This window comes from Euphorbia lathyris, chromosome 10 (genome assembly GCF_963576675.1).
Source record: "Euphorbia lathyris chromosome 10, ddEupLath1.1, whole genome shotgun sequence".
Classification (NCBI taxonomy): domain Eukaryota; kingdom Viridiplantae; phylum Streptophyta; class Magnoliopsida; order Malpighiales; family Euphorbiaceae; genus Euphorbia; species Euphorbia lathyris.
In genome coordinates this window covers 18,153,696-18,177,418 of record NC_088919.1, presented here as the reverse complement: position 1 = coordinate 18,177,418, position 23,723 = coordinate 18,153,696, and the positions used below count along the sequence as shown (strand labels likewise).

Genomic DNA, 23,723 nt, shown 5'->3' with positions numbered 1-23,723 from the left:
CCTCTCCTTTCTACTTCTAGAAATGATAAAGATTTTGTCCTAAACAACAATTGCTAGAACACCTTAGATGATTGAAAAACAATCACTCTAGACTTTTACACAAATGAATAGACTTTGTAGTGTAAGAATTTTGCTTTGCTTCTGATGGAGAACTTTTGTATACGTTTGGTCAGCGTAACGGCTTTTTGCTTAAAGTTCTCTGTTGAATGTGGATTCTGAATGCTCTATTTATAGAGAGCTGTGAGAGCTTCTGGTTATTTCGAATTTCGAAATAACCGTTGGAGGGAAACGGCTACAAGTCGTTTTCACTGAGTCTGCCAGCAGTTCTCTCTTTAGCCAATCAGATTCCAGCGTCTTCTGTTCTTCGGTCAGTGTGACAGTATGTTCCTCCATTTTGGGTAATGTCAACCAGACAGCTTGCTGTGTCTTCTGGTTTTTACTTAAAGAGGAAATACTTTGTCTGGAAGCTGTCTTATGGTCAGCAGCTGTCTTGTACGTTTTGTCGAGACAGCTCAGCAGCTTCATACCGAAGTTGTCTACGTGGATCTTCTCGATCCTTCTTTACTCAGCATGCGTCTCATTACTTCAACGGCAACGTTTTGAAGACACGCGGGCTGAGTGATCTTGGGTTTGTTTGACTTAGGCCTTGACTTCCATATAGGGCTTGAGCCTTATGATCTTTATGTCTTATGATAAATTATAAACTCAACATTGAACAAACACATTAGTAACAATAAGCCAAAGAATTTAAACTTAGTGTGTTGTAGAATATTTACTTTCACTTAATTAATTTTGTCAAATCAAAATCTTGTGGAAAGGTGTTTCAACAAGATGTATTTATACAATCTCAAAACCCTAAAACAAATTACATAAAAGGTAAATCACATAACTAATTAAAATGATAAGGATAAGGGTAAATTGGATTAAATATAAAGGGGTGGCATGGATGGTAAATAGGGAGTGGCATGAAATGTAAATAAGGAGTGACATGATTGTAATTAAGGAGGAGCTGGAGTAAGGAACAAGTTCCTTAAAAATGAAAGTACGCGGGACGTGCCTAATTATACACGGGGCGTACTTTGGCTGTTGAACTCTTCTCCGGATCAGGCACTCAAGTACGCGAGGCATACTTTGGCTGTTGAACTCTTCTCCGAATCATACACTCAAGTACGCAGGGCGTGCCCAAATCTACGCGGAGCGTGCCTTAGCTGTTGAGCTGTTATGTGGCCCTGTTTTGGCCTCTTTACTCGCTTGTTGCTCGTGCTTAGTTCTTCCTCCGACTTCCTTCGTACGGACCCGATCCCAAAAGGAGATGCCCCGCATCATACACTCTCTCTTAAAAAGAACTTGACCCCAAGTTGCTTGCCACATATTGATGAGACGTGTTCATTGTGAACGGACCCAAGCCCTCAAATCGAACCAAGGTGTTGTTCGAGATGAATTCAAGGAGTCCACTTCAGATATTGCCGGACTCACCTTCTCCTCACGAGCTTTTCCCCATATCTCCACAAGTACCTCACCCCGGCTTTCACCTTCCATGGTACTCATCTCCCAATCTCCACCAATACCGAATCCTCTACTAACATCGAATGGTATGTCTTGGCGAAGCTTGTCAAACCACTTCACAACAAATGCTTGGATGGTCTTCCAACGCCTCTCACTTCGTTGAATGGACCACCATTGGATCCTATTGATCTCCCCATCACGAACTTGAGGAACCAACACAATCCTCTTTCGCTCATGGCTTACCTCGAATGGAATGTCCTGACAACACGTATCAACCCAACTAGGATCAATCCCATAAGCACTCTTTAAAACCCCAACATGGTCTTGAGTCGAATATGCCCGGACCTCAATATACCTCACGCCATCAACCCGGATGCTAGGCTCAATCTCCACTTGCTCATAGCCGATTTCAAATGGCATGTCCCGGCGCCATATGTCAACCCAAATTGGAGCGATCCCTAGAGTACTCTTCACAACCCAAACATGATTTTGAATTGAATATGCCCGGCCTTTGCTCTCACTCATTCCACTAACTCGGCTATCATGCTCAATCTCTCCTTGCCCATGGCCCACATCAAACGGAATATCCCGGCGACATTTGTCAACCCACATCATAGTGAACCCAAGCACACACATAGTAGCTTCTCCCTCACCTTGGGTTAATAATTCCGGAACTTCAAGACTTGCCACTTTACTAACTTGGCCATTACTTCCCAAGTCTTGAATTTCTTCTACCTTCTCACTATCTCTCAGGCGGCTATCCCCATTCATCAAAGACTTCATAAAACTCACTCTCTTCACCACAAGCTTACTTCTCATTGACTCCTCATAGGGTTGATGCTTCCTCAACAAGCACCACATATACCCCCATTCATCCATGTCACATAAGCACAAAATAAGGAGTTCCGAGTTTACCAAGTCTTGACTTCCTTCCATCGTTTCTATGTTCCCCGGGAAGCCATTCCCCTTCAATAAACAATCACCAAAGCCCACAACAAGATCACCCGTCATGGTCCCATCATATGGAAGGTTCTCCCTCAACATAAAGCTGACCTTTCTCACAACAAGATCACCTCTCATGGGCTCATCATAGGGAAGGTTCTCCCTCAACATAAAGCTCACATTTCTCACAACAAGATCACCTCTCATGGGCTCATCATAGGGAAGGTCCCCCCTCAACATGCACATCCAAAATTCCAACACAAATATTTCAACAAAGCACAAAAGAATAAGTTCAGATTTTACCAAGTAAGAGACTTGATTCCTTTGCATGTGGCATGTGCTAGGTGTCTCGGTGCTATCAATAGGCTTCATAGAACAACCTTCATCCTCCTCTCTAGAGCTCAACTCACCATATGTAGAGCTAGGTGCACTATCTCCCGGATCCCATGCTTTGTCACGTGGTAGCTTCCTCAAAGGTGGAAGCCCCTTAAGAAGCCCTTTAGGTGGCTCGTTGGAAGGCACGTACTTGTCACCCTCGAACATCGGCTCAACTTCTTCACTCCCAACTTTGCTCTTTCCCTTCTCAATCGCATTCTTTTCCTTAGTTTTAGCTTCATTAAGAGAAAGGTTAGGTAAATCATCCACCAAACCCAAGTCATTGCGAACCGACATTTCTTCCGTGCTACCAAGGCATCCATTCTCACTCAACTTCCAAGTTGGATAAGCTCTCAAGGTGGTCTTCCTCCTCTCAACCTCGTTCTCCTCTTTGGATTTGATTTCATTAGGAGAGTGGCTAACTAACTCACCCATGGAACCCAAGTCAAGATGATTCAATGTCTCACCCGTTTCACCAATGCACTCATTCACATTCAACTCCCGAGTTGGACAATCTTCCAAAGTGATCTCATTTTTCTTACTAGGAGAACCTTTCAAAGGTGTAAGAACATACCGGACTCCGCCTTTGCGTATGGTGTAGGTGTGGCTTCTTCCCGCATGTGAGGCATCAGAATCAAATTGCCATGGCCTACCAAGTAGCACATCACAAGCACCCATCTCCACAACATCACACATAGCTTCATCCCTATAAGCCCCAATAGTGAAAGGAACTTTACACCAATGAGTGACTTGAAGCTTTTCCACCTCGTTGACCCAACCAAGATGGTAAGGTATAGGATGTGGCTCGGGAACCAACCCAAACTTGCTAATGGCGGATCGACTAATGATATTCACTTGGCTTCCTCCGTCGATCACCATCTCACACCTCTTCTCATGAACTAAGCATCGAGTTCTAAATAATCGATGACGTTGGCTATGCTCCTCTTCACTAGGTATTGGTACCCTCATCACCGAATACACATTGTGCTCATTGCCATCATCATCAACTTCATAAGTGTCTTCAACTTGGCTCCACTCAACACTTCCCGACTCATCTTCATCTTGGAACCGATTTCCTTCACCATCATAAGCATCTTCATTTTGGCTCCACCGAACATTTCCCAATTTATATTCATCATGGAACCGATCTCCATCATCATCATAAGCTTCTTTGTTTCGGTTCCATTCTACATTTCCCGACTCATCATCATAATGGACCCTACCTCCATCATGCTCATAAGTATCTTCGTTATAGGACCGGTCAACATCCTCCAACTCATCATCACAATAGGATCTACACTCATCATCTTCATACGAAGCCCCGTGCCGATCCCATTCAACATGCTGACACTCCATCTCATCATAGTAGACCCCATCTTCGTCTTCCTCATAAGCGGCCCCATATTGGTCCCACTCAATGCTTCGATGTTCATCCTCCCCATGGTAAACTCTACCATCTTCATCATAATCAAACTCATATGCACTATGACAAAGTTCACCATCCTCACATATTTCATCTTCGGAAGCGTGCTCTCTCTCTTCAACCTCATCCTCGAATTCGCCTTCATAAGAATCACGTTCTTCATTTCTTTCTAGCTCATTCTCGGATTGGTTCTCCTCTTCATCAATCTCCTCTACTAACTCCTCTTCTTCATGGTCATACTCAAATTCATTTGCCTCTTCGTCCACGAACCATCTTTTCCCATGACCTTTCGTTTCCTCCCACTCCTCTCCATAACTCAACCAACTAATTCACGTGCCAAGTTGCCCGACTCAAAAGACATGCTACAACCCAACATAGTAGAGCCACCAACATCTCTCCCATATCCATAGCCATCAATCTCCACATATAAACTAACTTCATCATGCTTCCCAAAGAGATTAACAAGCCCAAACTCCTTCTCCCCCTCTTCAAGACAAATATCCTCAATGTCCTTAAGCATACATATGTAGCTATGCTTAAGAGGCATTTCATCAAACACTTGGGGAGCATCACTTGCTATCTTGTTTTCCCCAATATCCCCACCTACAAATACTCCTTCCTCCTCCTCCACACATAAATCCACATTCTCATTCACAATATCATTATCAAATAATCCAAAATGAGAATCTAATTCACAAATAACATCCCCAACATCCAACACCTCACTAGAAATAAATTCATCCATAACTCCCAAATGAGAATTTGAAAATGTTGGGTTTACCTCTTTCTTGTGTAATGGAGGAAAGGTTAGGATGAACCTTGAGGATGCAAAAGAGAGGTTTCTTCATCCTTTTTCCGTTGGGCTCGACGTTGTCGCCTCCTACTATTTCGGGTTCCCCTTTGGAGTCTCTCCATCTTTTCTTGCTCCAAGTTCTCTCTCATCTTTCTCATCATCTCGGCATATTGGAGCTCTATCTCCCGTGTCTCGGCTTCAAGACGTTCCTTTAAGGCTTGTGAATAACTCGGTTGAATCATTGTCGAAAGAAGTCTCCGTTAGGATAATGATCGGCTCTAATACCAACTGATACAGATCGGTTTTCACTGAAAGTTTTAATCGTAAACTTACAAAGCTATTTCTTCTCTAGCTAAACTAGAAGGAGTTAATCCCGGGTTTTATGGAATAAATCCATAGGAATAATGAAATCCCCATTGTTGAAGGATAAACCTTAACAAACTTCTTGAAGAAGATTAATATTTGATTGATAAAAGTTGAGTTCAATTACAAAGAAAGAGATGTATTTATACAATCTCAAAACCCTAAAACAAATTACATAGAGGGTAAATCACATAACTAATTAAAATGATAAGGATAAGGGTAAATTGGGTTAAATATAAAGGGATGACATGGATGGTAAATAGGGAGTGGCATGGGATGTAAATAAGGTGTGGCAGGATTGTAATTAAGGAGGAGCTGGAGTAAGGAACAAGTTCCTTAAAAATGAAAGTACGCGGGGCGTACTTTGGCTGTTGAACTCTTCTCCAGATCAGGCACTCAAGTACACGGGGCGTGCCCAAATCTACGCGGGGCGTACTTTGGCTGTTGAACTCTTCTCCGGATCAGACACTCAAGTACGCAGGGCGTGCCCAAATCTACGTGGAGCATGCCTTGGCTGTTGAGCTGTTATGTGGCCATGTTTTGGCCTTTTTACTCGCTTTTTGCTCGTGCTTGGTTCTTCCTCCGACTTCCTTCGTACGGACCCGATCCCAGAAGGAGATGCCCCGCATCACCCCCTTCAGTAAAGCTACTCTATTGTAAGAGAAACGATATCCCTATTACAGTCCAAACTTGAACGGTAGCCCCAGAAATGACATATAACTATTATCTAAGTAAAAGAAATTGAGGTTCTGACATAGTAGGAAAAGAAAAAAAAGAACTATGGGCAACATATCTCATCATATGAATGCATCTAATAAGTAAGAATTTTAACTGATTCAAATCTAATTACAAAAGCAACAGGAATTTCTAATTCCAAAGTCTTAAAGTTCAATTTCTGCAACAAGTACCCATCGAAATGTAACCATGGGGTGCGATAGGCTCATGCCCGCCCCTATTTTGGGTTTTTTTAAATATATTTGATTTTGTTTAAATTTTAATAATTGTTATTTGTTTAAAGTAATTTGATTATAATTTTTATTTTTGAGAAATTTGTATGTTGTAAATTTTATTTTGTTTAATTTTAGGTAAATTTAGTTGTTGTATATTTTATTTTGTTTAATTTAATTTAGTTTAAGTTTTTATGTAGTATATTGTTAATTTTAGGTAAATTTAGTTGTTGTATATTTTAATTTGTTTAATATAATTTAGTTTTAATTTTTATGTTGTATAATGTTAATTATAGTTAAATTTAGTTGTTGTACATTTTAATTTGTTTAATTTAATTTTGTTTAAATTCTTATGTGGTAAGTTGTATAATATTAATAATAGGTAAATTTAGTTGTAGTAACTTTTATTATTGTTTAATTTACTTTTGTTTAAATTTTTATGTGTAGACGGAGCGGTCTATTGTCGCGGGGAAATCTATCCCGTCATTAGCTCGGCGTCTTGTTGAGTGATTTCCGCAAGTGCACGATTTCGCTTGTAGTAATAAAAAGATATCGATCCCACATGAAACGTTTTTCACAAAAATTTATTATGTTATAGTTTAAATACGACTTAGGTTTATTAAATAGAAAAACATTAATTGAATTTGGTTTGGAGATTTAATTAATAAGAATCAGATTAGAATATATCTAGAATGTTAGAAATCAATTCTGTTTTGAGTTTAAATTATAAAACAGAAACATTTAGTTTTTAAATCAAGAGAATAATTGTATTCGTTTGCATTAAGCAAAGAAAACAATTTTAAACTTTGTAAAAATTATAAATGTGTAATAAACGTAAACTCCTTCAATTAAAAGGCTTTGAACCGCAGACGATCCTCCTACGATCGGGTTAGATTGCTACCTTGATCAAATTAATACTTATTTCCGATAAGCCGACCTAACGATCATATCGTCCGTAAGAATGAATTTGCCCAAGTGTTCAACAAAGTTTCCTTGTAATGATTTTGAATTTAACTACGTTTTAATGAAAACACCAGAACTTACTTCGGATCATTTACCAAAGTACTACATAAAAATATATTGAATTGCATGAACTTTTATTAGATGAATTGTGAATTGATACAAGTTTACAGAGAACAGAAAGCATGAAAGCATTCAAAACGACATTCAAGTTCTGGGTCGTCAATCCTTTCCTCAAACCTCGTTAGAGTTTGTCAGGCTCCGGGGTCAAATCCTCCACTTAATCTTCTCACTGAATCTTTGGAATAGAGATGATATTTCTACTACCAAAATGTAAACTAGTCTTGAACAGATCTTAATCTAAATCTAATTGCTACTGTGTTTATAATTAATTTAAGAACAATGTGTGTACACCAGATTGTTTTTACAAAATTGAACTCTAACTCTGAATCGTTTTTTACTCAGAATTTCTACATAAATTCTGTACTAATCTTAATAAATCTAACTCTCTCTCTCTCAATTCTGAAATCAACTCTTTATTTATAGATGTTGAAGAGTCATAGTTGAAGGGATGTGTCCGTTGTGAAGAGTCGTATACGTTGTGAAGAGACGTTTTTATCCACCCGAACGAACGTGTTTCTTTGATTTTAAACATGTGAAATGAGTGCTGGAGGAATTTCTGAAGTTACCGAGATTCCAGAATCTCTGTCGAGATTAGGGGAGTAAATTTCTGATCTTCGGAACGCAAGTTGAAGGAGCTGGGATTAGCATGTCGCGACCGAGATTAGGGAATCTCGGTCGCGACATGGGTTGATCTTCCCGGATCGGACTTCGTTCCGTCATCTTCGTTTCGGTGCGCTGAATTTCCTCGTCTTTTGGCTCGTAACTTAGGATTTTTCCTTCGTTTTTGACCTGTTTTCGTTCCTATTTGGATTTTACCAAATATTTAGGTACCTTGCATGAAAGAAACATATTCGGACGTAAAAGTACTCTAAATAGATATAAACAGCACGATTTCATAGCAAAACTGATGTAAATATTAATGATATTTTAGGTATATTTTGGGCTTAACAAATCTCCACACTTAATCTTTTGTTAGTCACGAGCAAAATTTCACTGAATTTATCCTTTAACTAATCTCTTTATAAAAGGAAAACATATATCTTTGTATTCCTTTTTGAATTAGTTAAGCCTAAAGACAAACTTCACATGGCAAATTTATACGCAAAATATCAAACTAACTAGTGTAAAGGCGATATATCATTCGTCTTGTATTTCAATTTTTAAATTGAAGTATTCGGGACGATATAAGCACGCATGTTATTGAGTCTTTCGTCTTAAGGCATTTCAAAGCACAAAATTTCCTTTCCCAAACCTAAACTATTATATGAAATATGAATTGAATAAGGACTTGGGTTTTAATTTATTTGCTTAGTTACGCCCGTGATAAGGGTGGTCTCGATCGTAACTTTATATGCATTTTATTTGTGTTCGCTTAAGAGGTATCGACCATGCCATGGGTGGACGCAATCGTTACTTTAAACTTTAAACACGCTTAATTTTTGCTTTAATTTTAACGTTCCTTCCATACCTCGATTGTGATAAGGGTGGTCGTAATCGTGGCCAAAAGTACCGTTTACTTAATATTTCTTCCCTTTCAAACCTCGATTGTGATAAGGTTGGTCTCAATCGTGGCCAAAAGTTAAGAATACGACTTTTTGATTTAATTAACATGAGTTATAAAATGGGAAAAAGAAAATTAGCACATTCATCCTATATTGACTTAAAATTCAACATGTATTATGGCTAAAGTTTCCTTAAAAACATCAATTGGTGTTGATGTAAGACGAAATCATACCGAGCTAAAAAAATTATTAGTTCAATTTAATGCCTATAAACCTAATTGAAAATTTAAAATAAGATTTATTGTATCATGAATTGCATGATATAAAATAGAGATGTAAAATAAAGAAATTGTTTTACTTAATACATTTACTCCAGATGTTTTTACTTAAAATCGTTTCGGAGATTTATGAAATTTTTTGAAAATATCGCCCGTATAGAAATTTTATTTCTAACGATAATGATAACCTAAAAATAATCATAAGTTAAATATTTTAAAACTTTACGAAAATGTAGTTTTTAAACATATGAATTATGTACTTAACAAAATGTTTTAAAGATTTGTCATTGTTTTGAAAACTGTTGCAAAATGTGCATAATGTGTTGCATTAGCATATTATAATTGTTGCATTTGCATATTACTTATCAATTATTAAACATGAATTTATATTTTGTTGGATATCATTCATTCGTATTCGTTGCATTCATTCGTACTAAAAATAAAATAAGATATGTAATATCTCCTCCCACACTTAATTTGGACCATGTATTCATTGGTGCAAAAATTGATAAAACACGAATAATTATACGAAATAAGGCATACGAATGAAGAAAGTAAAATAGGAAATTATATAAAACCATCCAACATAAAATAGTAAATTGTACCAAACATAATAGAAAATAAAATATTATACCAAACTTAATTAAAAACAACAACATAGGATAATGTAGTAAAGATGGAAAAGGTGGAACCTAATCATGAGATGGGGAGTCCGGAGGCGATGGTGTGGTGACAATGTTTTGACGACGGAAAAATGATAGAACCCGATGCCGTGTGGATTTGTGCTCCTTCCTTGAAGTGGTGATATTGGCATCCACTTCGGTGATTCTTGAACTCATCTCATTGTTGCTCTCAACCAAGTCGTCTAATCGCAAATTCATTTGCCGATTATGTGCATTCATTTGGTTCCAAATTTGTTACAAATTAATTTGTGCATCAACATTTGGCTCCTCACCTACATTTCCTTGTGCTTGTGCTTGTGCTTGTGGTGCAACATGCTCCTCCTCCTCACCTTCTTCGTCTTCACCACCCTCTTCGGTACCTACATGTTGTGAACTAGAAGCTCCAGCTCCCATACCACTAAGATGCTCAATACGTGTCTCGTAAGAAACAAATATGGGGGGCTCAATTGTAAGCAACAAATGGGCTCGATTTAGGGCCGCAATATCCAAAAGAGGGGTATAACCATGGTAAGAGAGGTTTTGAAAATCCGATAATTCTCATCGTGCACCCATCACAATCCTGGTAATAAAATTACCTAGAGGTACTTGCTTAGTGTGGGATCTAGAAGCACGATATAAATTATCAAAGAGCATGCATATGCTATCAATCATTAGACCTTTTAATAAACAATCTAGCACAAATAAATCATGAACTTGGACTTTTCAACTCTCAACCCTCCCGAACAATGAAAAAGATAGATATTTGTGAAAGAAAAAGAGACAATTATCTCTAATAAACTTGCTAGAGGTATTTTTGGGGAGAAAAACATCTTGCCCGAATAAATCATGCAAAATAGAGGTTGAATCAACATCTTTAGGCTTTGGAAGAAAACCACTAGTTGGAAAACCGAACATATTACCCATAGCTTCATAATCAAGTGTATAGGTGATACTATTGTTCCTAAAAGTAATAATCTTCTTCCTCTTATCATGTTGCAAAGTAACCAAAAATTCAAGAACAAATTCATCCTTACGCGGAAACTTCATACTTGCAAAAGTGGTCCAACCAAGAGTAGTGAGAAATTCATCAATTCGGTCTGAGAAAGATAAGTCACGTACCGATTCGAAATGGAGAAACGACATGTCAACGAACTCCATCTTGGTCCCGAAAAAATGAACAAGTCGCTTAGCCTCCTCTTCGGAATCCAAGTCGAAAAATGCTCCATAGCGCACCCTTAGACGATTAGCATCATTAACCTTGGGTTTGTTAGCGGAAACTTTGGTTATAGGCATGGTAATTTGAAGTAGAAAAGATGAAAATTGGTAAGAAATTTGAGAGAAATCTCAAAAGATAGAAGGATGATGTAATGAGAATAATGGTTTGAATTGAAAGGAAGAAGATAGTGAATAGTTAATGAATAAATTGGGAAGAGTAAAAGGTAGTGTATTGGGAAGAGTTAATGTGTTTGATTGGGTAAAATTAGAGGTGATTTGATGTTTGTGTAAGGAGTAGGAATATATAGGTGTTTAGAGTTAGGTTAGGAATAGGAAAAGATCAAAATTTGTGCAAAAATCAGACTCCCCATTGCCTACAGGTCGCGACACGACAATTTCTGGAGATTTAAATCTCTAGAAATTTGACCCTGTTGCTGAAGTTGTAGGGATTTTGCAATCTCTACCGAGATTCAGACTTGGTGGCTGAAAAAACGCGAATAAAAACTCTATTTTGCGAAATGTCTGTGCAAATGTGTCCTATATATGAGTAAATGTATACCTGAAACTTAAAAACACAAAATAAGACATTAAATGAAAGGAAAACCGAAGGTTTTACCTTATTAAATCTGAGTTAATGAAACATTAATTGCTTTAATTAGAGGTAATGTATAATGAATGTGCATTAATTCATGTAAGTTAAATGAACAAGTAGTGAATGTAAATGAATTCTTTAATTAACATTAATTACTTACTCAATTTAAATCTTAAGCATTAAAACTGATACAGATGAATTAATTAATTAACCATTCATGTAATATACAGATTCATGTTGAAGGTTAGATTATTGCATTTTTATAGACAGAATCATTCTAAGAACTTGCATATAGTAATCAAAAGTAAGTAAGGAATCAAACTTGACATTTATTATTAATGAAAAACATATATACATAACAAAATAAAGAACAGACATATAGAAAAATGAAATCAAACCTATGTACAAACTAGTTACGCACAAAGTAAAAACAAACAAAACAAAACAATTCAAACTATAAAGTTTCATCCCTTTGAATCCGAAGAAAGAAATCTTGGGCCAACTCTAAAGATCCATTTCACAAGACCCTCATTTTCCAAATATTCATAATCCATCATTGGAAAGGGTTCTGCATTAGTCTATGGAACAGAAACTGCTCCTTTTGCTCCAAGTATTATTCCACAAGTTATATTCTCATACCCAATCGTCTTCCGGTACTTTGATCTTGACGCGGCAACCAAACCTTCCATCAATATCTTTGAAGAACTGACGGTGTTGCCTTGGAAGATATCTCCTAGGACATACAAATCTGTGTCTTGGATGACACTGCTACTGGTTCGGCCAAATAAACTGTGACACAGGAACTTGTGCAAATAGAGCATGGAATTGGAGTTGATGGACTTGTTGTAGGCGAGACTTAGATTAAAATGCCAGAAACCAGTTAACATCCTCCAGAAATCTCTAGATGTCATATCTCTGCCAGGGTGATAATTTGTTGTATCCCTTGGTGGGAAACCAAACCAGGCATGTAATTCAGGGTAACCAAAAGTGAAAGTTTCGTCATCTTTGCAAAAACTTAGACGAACTCGACGCTTATTCACGAAGCGCACTGTACATAGGAACTCTAAAATCCAGTCTCCGATTATTGGAAACTTCATATGGGCGAACTTAGTCCACCCTAAATTCTCTAAATAGCGATTCATATCTTCGCTTATTCCGAGTTCATCATTCAAGAACTCGTCTATGTACAGCATTCCAACAGACATTGTATAGCAGAATCGATAATATCTTCGCCCTTCATCATGGTTGTAAATTGGGAACCAAGCATCATAGCGTTCTGACAAATCAATACGCTTATTGCATGCAACAACAATCTTCTTGGAAGATTTTTGCTTGTTAGGCATGGTTTATATTTTATTTTGTACAGGAATATGTGTTTCTGTAACTTGTTATAAAGCTTAGATAATTTAGAAGAAATCAGAATTCTCTGATAGAGATGAAAAGATGTAAAAATAATTCTGATCTTTAGTAAATATATAAGGAATCAGGATGAATCAATGTGTTTGTTGATAATGAAAAGGTGTAAATTCATACCTTTTGGGGCAAATATTAACATTATTTCTGAATTGTACAGCAAATGCTGCAAGGAATAAGAAGAAACAAAGGTGACAGGTCCAACAACGATCCGTGTTGCGATCGAGATTCACGAATCTCAGTCGCGACACGCTGTTTTCCTCTGGGAAAACACGCGTCGAAACCTATGTTCGCATGTCTCGGTAGAGATTTTAAAATCTCGGTAAGTTCAGAAATTGCCCTGGCTTTTCCTGGACTCTCCTAAGCCTTGAAATCTCTACTGAGATTCCTGAAATCTCTACTGAGATTCCTGAAATCTCAACTGAGATTTCTGAAATTTTATAAAACACGTATAATTTCCTGAAAACTAATTAAAAACATGACTTTATTAAATTTTTATAAATTCTAAACTTGTTATACACAAATTTAAAAACTAAAAATCATATATAAAATAAATTTGGATAAAAATAAATAAGTTGTAAGTAAATTAAAAACAAAAAATAAAAGATAAACTTGAAACAAAATAAAAGATAAACGATTATAACTATGAAAATTAATGAATTAATCTTTGTAGAAATCGTCCACAAATTCAATTTCATGAATTGGAGCGTTTTCATAATAAATTTTGCATCTATTACCGTTAACTTTAAAACAAACTCCATCTGTTCTTTCTAGCTCTAAAGGTCCATAGTCAAAAAAATTTAACGACTATATATGGTCCTGTCCATCTAGACTTTAGCTTACCTGGAAATAATCTGAGTCGAGAATTAAACAGTAATACTTTATCTCCAACATTAAAGCTTTTTACCTTAATTTTGGCATCGTGCCATTTTTTCACTTTCTCTTTATATATCCTTGCATTTTCATAGGATAAATGGCGTAATTCATCCAACTCGTTTAAGTCGAACAAACGCTTCTGTCCTACTTTTTGCAAATCATAATTAAGTGTTCTAATAGCCCAGTATGCTTTATGTTCTAATTCTACTGGTAAATGACAAGCTTTTCCATACACAAGTCAGTAAGGTGTCATTCCTATAGACGTTTTAAATGCAGTACGGTATGCCCATAATGCATTGTTAAGTTTGTGTGCCCAGTCTCTTCTAGAAGGCGAAACTGTTTTCTCTAAAATCCATTTGAGTTCTCTGTTCGATATCTCCGCTTGACCATTCGATTGAGGATGGTATGGCATAGATACGCGGTGGTGTACTCCGTACTTTTTCATAAGCGATTCAAAACTTCGGTTTATGAAATGGGTACCTCCATCACTTATCATAACTCTAGGGACTCCAAATCTACAAAATATGTCATCAAGAAACTTAACAACAACCTTAGAATCATTTGTCGGGGTTGCAATTGCTTCAACCCACTTTGAAACATAATCTACGGCTACTAATATATAAGTTTTACCAAAAGAAGGGGGAAAAGGACCCATGAAATCGATTCCCCATACGTCGAAGACTTCAACTTCCAACATGTTCGTGAGAGGCATCTCATCTTTCCTTCCTAAATTCTCGGTTCTTTGACATTTGTCACACCGAATAACAAAAGAACGAACGTCTTTAAACAATGTAGGCCAAAAGAATCCACATTCTAATATCCTAGCTACTGTTTTACTTACGCCATTATGCCCTCAATAAGAGCTTGAATGTCATTCTGACATTATAGGCTCATATTCATCTTCACTAACGCATCTCCTAATTATACCATCACCACATGTTCTGAACAAGAAAGGATCTTCCCAAAAATATTTCTTAATATCGGAAAAGAATTTCTTAATTTGCTGGAAACTTAACCCTTCTGGAACAATGTTAGCTGCGAGATAATTAGCTATATCCGCATACCACGGTGATATGACACTTTTTTATTTGTTTGAGATATTCATCGGGGAAATCATTTTGTATACCGATAGTTTCACCGATAGGACCGTTTTCATCTTCAAGCCTTGATAGATGATCGGCGACAAGGTTTTCTACTCCCTTTTTATCTTTAATTTCTATGTCAAATTCTTGTAATAACAAGACCCATCTAATAAGACGTGGTTTTGCATCTTTCTTAGCAAACAAGTATCTTAAAGCTGCGTGATCGGTATATATAATAACTTTAGATCCTAACAGGTACGATCTAAACTTATCACATGCAAACACTATCGCTAGCATTTCTTTTTCGATTGTGGTATAATTTAACTGTGCACCGGACAATGTGTGACTTGCATAATATATAACATGTAATCTTTTATCCTTCCTTTGACCTAATACACATCCTATGGCTAAGTCACTTGCATCACACATAATTTCGAAAGGTAAATCTCAATCGGGTTTAGATATTATAGGTGTACTGACTAAAGCTGTTTTCAATGTATTGAAAGCTTTTAAACAATCTTCATTAAAATCAAAGGTTGAATCTTTCATGAGCAAATCAGTAAGTGGTTTGGAAATTATAGAAAAGTTCTTTATAAACCGTCTGTAAAAACCTGCATGTCCTAAAAACGATCTTACTCCCTTAACAGTAGTTGGTGGGGGTAATTTCTCTATTAATGAAGTTTTTGCTCTATCCACTTCCAATCCTTTTTCAGATATTTTATGACCTAAAACAATTCCTTCGTCTACCATGAAATGATATTTTTCCCAGTTTAAAACTAAATTCGTTTCTTCACATCTAGACAACACTTTATCTAAGTTTTGTAAACATGCATCAAATAAATCTCCATAAACTGAAAAATCATCCATAAAAACTTCCATGACATCTTCAATGAAATCATTAAATATTACAGTCATACAACGTTGAAATGTTGTTGGTGCATTACACAAACCAAAGGGCATTCTCCTATATGAAAAGGTTCCATAAGGACATGTGAAGGTTGTTTTATCTTGGTCATCCGGGTAAATATATATTTGAAAGAATCCGGAATAACCATCGAGGAAACAGTAAAATGCATGACCGGCTATCCTTTCGATCATTTGATCAATGAAAGGTAGAGGAAAATGATCTTTCCTGGTTGCCTTATTTAGATTCCTATAATCTATACAAACCCTCCAACCGGTGGTGGTTCACGTAGGTATTAATTCACCTTCGTCATTCCTTACTACAGTTATGCCTCCCTTTTTAGGTACACAATGGATTGGACTAACCCATTCACTATCCGAGATCGGATATATGATTCCATTGTCTAAAAGTTTAGTAATTTCATTTTTGACTACTTCCTTCATGTTTGGATTTAAGCGTCTTTGCCTATCCGCTTTAGGTGGCTTATCTGCTTCTAAGTGAATTCTGTGCATTACTATACTAGGATTAATTCCTTTTAAGTCTGAAATTTGCCATCCCATACTTCCTATCCTATTTCTAACAATCTCTTTCAATTTTTCTTCTTGATTTTCAGTTAACTTGTTAGAGATAATTATAGGCAGAGTATCACTCTCGCCAAGGAAAGTGTACCTCAAATGGTTTGGTAACTCTTTAAGTTCTAACTTAGGGGGTACTACAATTGAAGGCGGAACTGGTCCATCTTTTCGAATCAAAGGCTCAGGAGCCTTTATCTTCTAATTCTTCTCCCACTATAGGTTCTATTATTTCTTCTCTTTGAACAATGTCATTTACACATTCTTCAACCAAATCAAGTTTCATACAAGTGAATTCTTCCATAGGATATTTCATCGCTTTGTCCATATCAAACTCAATCTTATCTTTGCCTATCCTCAAAACTACTTTTCCTTCCCATACATCGACTAATGCACGTCCCGTATTCATAAACGTTCTACCAAAAATTAGCGGACAATTAACGTCATATGCAAAGTCTAGTATAACAAAGTCGGTAGGAAAAATGAATTTATCGACTTTTACTAAAACATCTTCAATTATACCATATGGTTTCTTAGTGGTTTGATCCGCTAATTGCAAAACCATATTGGTACGCTTGATATCTTCTTCTAAACCTAATTTCTTAAAAATAGACAATGGCATTAAGTTAATGCTTGCTCCTAAATCACAAAGACAACTTAGGAATTCAATGTCTCCCAACTTACACGGGATGGTGAAACATCCAGGATCTTTGAGTTTCGTAGGCAAATTACTTGACACTATTGAACTACAATCTTCTGTTAACGATATGGATGAAATTCCTTCCCAACTATTTTTCTTAGAAATCAAATCTTTTAAAAACTTACCATAGTTAGGAATTTGCGTTATCGCATCCATAAACGTTAAATTTATATGCAAATTTTTAAGTTTATCTAAAAATGTTAAAAGTTGTTTATCCTAATCCTTATTTCGGACTTTATGTGGAAAAGGTGGTTTGGGTACAAAAGTTTTTGTACTTGCATCAATTGGTGAACTTTTTGGTGTTACATTATCTTCATTGGATTTCGTTGGTAAATCACTTCCCTGCAAAATGTTAGTAGAATCTCCGGGCATTTCCGGACCTAAGTAATTTTTACCCGAATGAAGAGTGATAACCTTAACATGCTCTTTTAGATTTTCTTCCGTATGACTGGGAAGACTTCCCTCTTTTTGAGATGGAATTGATTTAGCAAGTTGTCCTATTTGAACCTCCAAATTATGGATGCTAGACGAGTGGTTTTTAATTATTTGATCGAATTTAGTCTCGATGCGTTTAAAACCATCATCGTGGCTACTTATTTTACCACCGATAGCGTCTATAAATTTGTCGATTTTAGAAGATTAAGTGCTAATCGTATCTCTTGACTGATTTTGATAATTATTAGTACGATTTTGATTAGCATTAGGGTTGTTATTATTATCTTTCCAGTTAAAGTTAAGATGATTTCTCCATCCAGAATTATAGGTACTAGAATAAGGATTATTAGTTTGGTTTTGTCCTTGGACAAAGTTTACATGTTCAATCTCATCCATACCTTCGTAATCCACATCCATTGGGATTGGGTTACCATTAGTCTCGCACGGTGCCATAAACCTATCAACTTTGTGCGATAATGCAAAAAATTGGGCTTGTAACATCGCGACTGGATCAAGATTCACTATACCTTTAACTGATGATAATGATGTTGAGGATGATGGTTTCGCCACTGGTATGTGTCCACGTTCTGCGGGCCACATACTACTGTTGATTGCCATTTCATCCAAAAGTTCTCTTGCTTGGGCGGATGTCTTCTTCATAAATAACCCTCCCGACATAGCATCTAATGAACCTCTAGTTGTAGGATTGATTCCATTATAAAAAGTTTGCATTAAAAGTGCATCGGGTAATTGGTGGTAGGGGCATAAACGTTGAAGTTCCTTAAAATGTTCACAAGCCTCATAAAGAGTTTCGTTATCATGTTGTGTAAAAGATGTTAACTCTTTTATGACTCTTGCGGTTTTTGCTAAAGGGAAATATTTTGATAAAAACGCTTGGGCTAATTGGTCCCAAGTTGCAAATGTTGCGGCTGGCATAGAAGTTAACCAAATTTTCGCCTTATCCTTCAAAGTGAAAGGAAAGAGGCGAAGTTTGACTGCTTCTGTAGGCACATCTGTCATTTTGAAAGTGTCACAAATTTGTAGGAAATTTGTCAAATGGGCGTTTGGATTTTCGTTAGGTAGTCCATAAAACGTTACATTGTTTTGCAACATATTAAGCAAAGCATGCTTAATTTCAAATTTGTGTGCGTTTATTGGGGGTCTAACTATGCTGTTAGTTACACCGGCCACTCCTGGCCTAGTGTAATCCATAAGTGTTGGTGGATCTGCCATATTTTCTGGCTGTGATTCTGAATTTTGTTTCTCTTTATTTTTCTTTTTATTTTTCTTAAGTGTCTTTTCAATTTCTAGATCTAATGGGTTTGGTAGAATGCCAGAACTTCGAGAACTACTGTAGACACCGAGTCGGAGGACCTGTGACGAAAACCTAAAACGAGACGGTCGAAGCGATTGATTCCGGAAGTTTTGAAAATTATATAAAGAATAATAAGCGGAGGAAAATTAACGGCACGGCGAGGGCGCGTAGCGGCATCCCGCACGCGGACGACGATGGTCGAACGCCCGCTCGACGGCACGAGACGTGCGCGCGGTGTCCGTTGGACGCACCGCGAGTGGCACGCTCTCGACGTCCGAGCGATGTCAGGACCGATGACGGTGCGCGCCCTCGTATGCCGTTGAGCGCACGTGCCTGGTAGCACGAGGCACGCGTTCGGCGGCCGAGACGTACGAGCGTCCGGTGGCGCGGAACGCACGCTCGGCGGTCACGGGGCGCACGCGCCCGACGGCGCGGGGCACGCCCAAGGACCGTCGGGTGGGCGCCCAACCACGTCGGGTGGGCGCCCAACCACGTCGGGCGAACGCCCAACGCGTCGGGCGAACGCCCGATGAAGGTTGGGCGCGGGCGCCCAACCTCGCGTTGGGCGCTCGCCCAACGCCGTTGGGCGATCGCCCAACGATTGTTGGGCGATCGCCCAACGAAAGTTGGGTGGCCGCCCAACAAGGTTGGGCGGTAGCCCAACACTAGGTTGGGCGGCCGCCCAACCTCAATGGGCGACGCCCAAATTAATTTGGGCGTCGCCCATTGTTCCGGGATCCGTGGGCCTATAAAAGGCACAGATCCCAAGGTAAAAAAGAGGGGAGGATTTTTTTGGGAGAAAACTTTCTCACTCTAAACATTTTTAGAGAGAGAGAGAGTGGATTTTTTTTGAGAAAAATATTTTTCTCAAAAATTCCAAATTTCCTAAGTTCAATATTTTACTAAATTTTCATTAAAAAACGGAAGCTCGCGGTTCGTGGAATCAATTGGCTTCGACTGTCAGATACCGAATTTAAAGGTATTATCCGAGGACTAGACTCTTTATTTTATTTAATTTATTTCTCTCCTTCTATTTATTTTTATGCTATAGTTTTTATTCCTTTAGTCATTTATTTATTTTGTCACGTTTTATTTAGTTAGCATATTTATTTAACTTTCGTTTCGTGCTAAATAAAATTTGGTTTTGTTTTAAAATAAAAACCTCGTTTTGATATCCCAATACGAACCGTGATCCGATAAAAAGGTAGTTCGGGTATCGAAAACGTTGTGATTATAAGTTTTTTAATTTAAAAGATATTTCCAAATAACGTTTTCAAATAAAAAACATCGTTTTAGGAACTTCCGTTTTCGACTATGATCCATTTTGGTAGTTCGGAAGTCCAAAACGATTGAATTAGATTTAATTTAAAGATTTTGAATAAATCTGTAAGATATTGGAGTGCTGCTGTAATTTGCCAATTCTGTCACTAAAGGCTGTTTACCGACGGATTTTCCGTCGGTAAATCTGCCAAAATGTAAAAAATGCCATTTCGGTCCCTTTTTCTTAACTTTTAAGACTTTTAATCCTTAATATATATATATGTAATTATGTAATATATTCTTTTCAAATTATTTTAGAATTTTAGCATACATAATTACTTTAGAATATGTGTATATCATTATTTATCCCATTTTACAATATAAGTATAAATATACCTATATGTATTTCCTTATTATTGATTTAAGCTATGTTTAAATGTTAGTTATTTGGTATTTTTGGGAAACAATTAACCTATATTAGTATATGATATCTTTGGTATTTAAAACTATTGGTTAGGTATATGTATAGTTTTGGAAATATTTGGGTTATTTTTAGTGATTATTAACCAAAATCGTTTTTGGATAAATATCATTTTTCTTAGTTATAGGATTCACTTACTATTTTCACATTTCAAAGTATAAGATATATTGTATCTATTATTTTCATATACATATAGTAATTTTTGGTTAACCCTTATTTTCTTACTTTCTTTTTGATTTAAAGGTATATATATATATGTTTAAATTATTCTTTTGGGCTTAATCATGGGTCCATGTTTCAAGTGGACTTTGTTTGAGTATGGATGGTGGTTTAAATGGGTTTATTATGGTAATTATAATTAGTAAAGAGTCCACTAAATAAGTGGGGAAAATAAACCACAAAAAGAGAGTTTTCAATTGAATTACTTAAACTAATGAGTTTTTAGATTTCTAATGTAAATAAATAGAGTCATTCTTGTTAATATTTCAAATCGTTTCTCAAAACACCACGTTTTAAAACCTTAATCCGTTCCAAAGGCGGATTAAAGGATCATTGTAATTAAAATCATTTTCTTTGTGAATAATAGACTTTTTGAATCATTTTTCTTAAAGAATTTGTACAAAATAAAATTGACTTGTATGTTTAACCATGTTTTCTCATTAAAAGGTTTTTATCTCAAACGTTTCCAAAATACTCGAGTCGTTCCAACGGCGATTCGGGTAAATTTCATCAAACGGGGTTTTAAAACGCACCTAAATCGTTCCAACGGCGATTAAGGTGCGAACCATGTAAATGAACTCGTTTTGAGGGAAAATAAGTTAATGTAGAATGAACACACAATATCACATTTAATATGGGTGTAAATAAATCACTTCTTTCTTTCCCCTCTCTGTGTATATATAAACATGAATGGGTGATTCTTTACTGATGTGGCTTTTCAATAATATATGCTCAAAATGGTTTCTAAAAAAAGAAAGAAAAGAGTTTCAAATGAATTTTAAACTTAGAGAAGTATACGATTAGTCCGTTATCGCCTAACATGCTGAGTAGGAGGCGGGTGGTTCATAACCGGACGATGTCGGGGTGCCTAGTAGCCTTTCTCCGGAAAGGAGCTAGCCTTCTCGGCTCGTACCTAAGTTTCCCGAACCCACACCGGTCTCCCGCAAGGGATCGGTGTTCATTTTCCCATTCGTGGGTGGCGACTCTTCCATATCTCCGAGCTCCGGTCCTGCCGAGCAGCTTGATTCCACGATTGGTTGCTTTCGGCGCCAATCACCGCTTACGTCGCCATGAGGTTGTCCACCCCCCGGTCCGCCCGGGAGATTAGGCCGCGGCACCTCGTTTAACAAGTGGCGACTCTGCTGGGGAAGCGAGAAATTTGATTCCGGAAGGCGTCTATTAAGCCCTTAACGGGGACGGATCGTTTTACTTCTTTTCGTATGCATACATATGCATTATTGCAAACCCTTTGGGTAATTTCCGCAAAACCTCTAGCGAGAGTCCATTCGTCGCTCGAAAGAGGCTAGCGTAAGTTCCCCCTTACAGTAAGGCGCCAGAGGGTCCCCATCCATTCGTTAGGGGCGAATCTGTGCGGTCCTGTGAGGTCCCGCGGTCAGCCGTGTCAGCATATAGTAGCCTTAGAAGTTTCCATAGGATTACCCGTTACTATTTTTGATGTGATAAATGAATCAGTTCGTGTTTTCAAACCGCCATGATACGTATCTAATCCTAAAGTATGTAAAGAAAATGGGACGATGTGTTAATATATACTTATGAATCGACATACTAATTACCCTAAAAAACATCGAAACGATTTGAACTAAAGACGACTTAGTCATCTCATATGAATGAACATGTGCGACCCGCCTTGTCCCTTTCGGTGTCCCGACGAAGGCATGTGTTCAGGAAATGCGTTATGACGTAAGCACGTATTAGTATGAATCGGTTCGGTGTTAAGGATAATTACATTTCGATACAAAAGACTATATTAAAAAATAGCCGTTATTCACATTCTTTAAATAAATTGGGATAAAACGAGATCAAGACGAAACGAAAACGAAGAACATTTCTATCCTGAACGACCCTGTCATAACGCGAAAAGTTTCACACAAGTAGCCCGTCCCTTCCGAATGAAAGACGAGCTTTTACGTTATGCCTCGTGTCGTTCTTAAGAGAAATGGATGTGTCCGTACAGATGACTAAGAAAATAAAGAAGAGAAAAATGAACTAAACGACCAAAATCATTCCAAATCTACGATACATATCAATACCGAGAGTAGTTAAAGAAAATAAACCAATGTCGTTGAATACGTGCCTCGGACGAGTGTATACCCCGTTTAAAATCTCGAAGCCGAATTAAGCCAAACCATATAATTGCGCCATATGGACGAGACTGTGGGTTTTGACTAACGACTCGATCATTTCGACCGTTACCAAAACTGCAAGAAATATGGCCCGATGTACGTGTTTGCTTAAATCGTGCCTAAAGGAAAGAGAACGGTGATGTCCTCGCTTTGAATAAGCATGCGATTCAACGAAACGTTGATTTTCTATAACCACACTAAGATGATATATCTCGTGGATTGGGAAGAACAACGAACTGTTGCTAGCCGAAAGGTTAGCGTGCGCTCAAAATAAGACTCGCCGTCTTTTTCACGTAGTTAAAATGAGCAAACGGATCCTCGACGCTAAGAACAAACGCGTTACGCGATGAGTCTGTTCCCTAAAATAAAATCCAAAAGTGATTCCATCACTAAATAAACATGTGGTTACGTCTCTCGATAGATCCAAAAGATCCCGTTGTAATCCAAAATCGAGACATGAACCCACGCGAACAAAAAGGAACGAGTCATCGACAATAACGAACGATTGAACTAGAAGAATAACTCGAACCACGTCTAAAAACTGAGATGCGCTCAAAAGGAGTCAAAACCCGAATTAATGCGTCTCGTAAAAGGACAAAAGACGAGTTATTCCGAAAGGACAATCCAACTTGGTCGATTTT

General features: G+C 37.4%; 1 non-coding gene across 1 annotated transcript; it reads left to right on the top strand.

The window, feature by feature from the left end:
* Nucleotides 1-18,411: 18,411 nt before the first annotated feature.
* Nucleotides 18,412-18,518, top strand: LOC136210186 (small nucleolar RNA R71). Its single transcript, XR_010677896.1, has one exon. It is a non-coding gene; the product is annotated as a small nucleolar RNA R71 (small nucleolar RNA).
* Nucleotides 18,519-23,723: the final 5,205 nt, after the last annotated feature.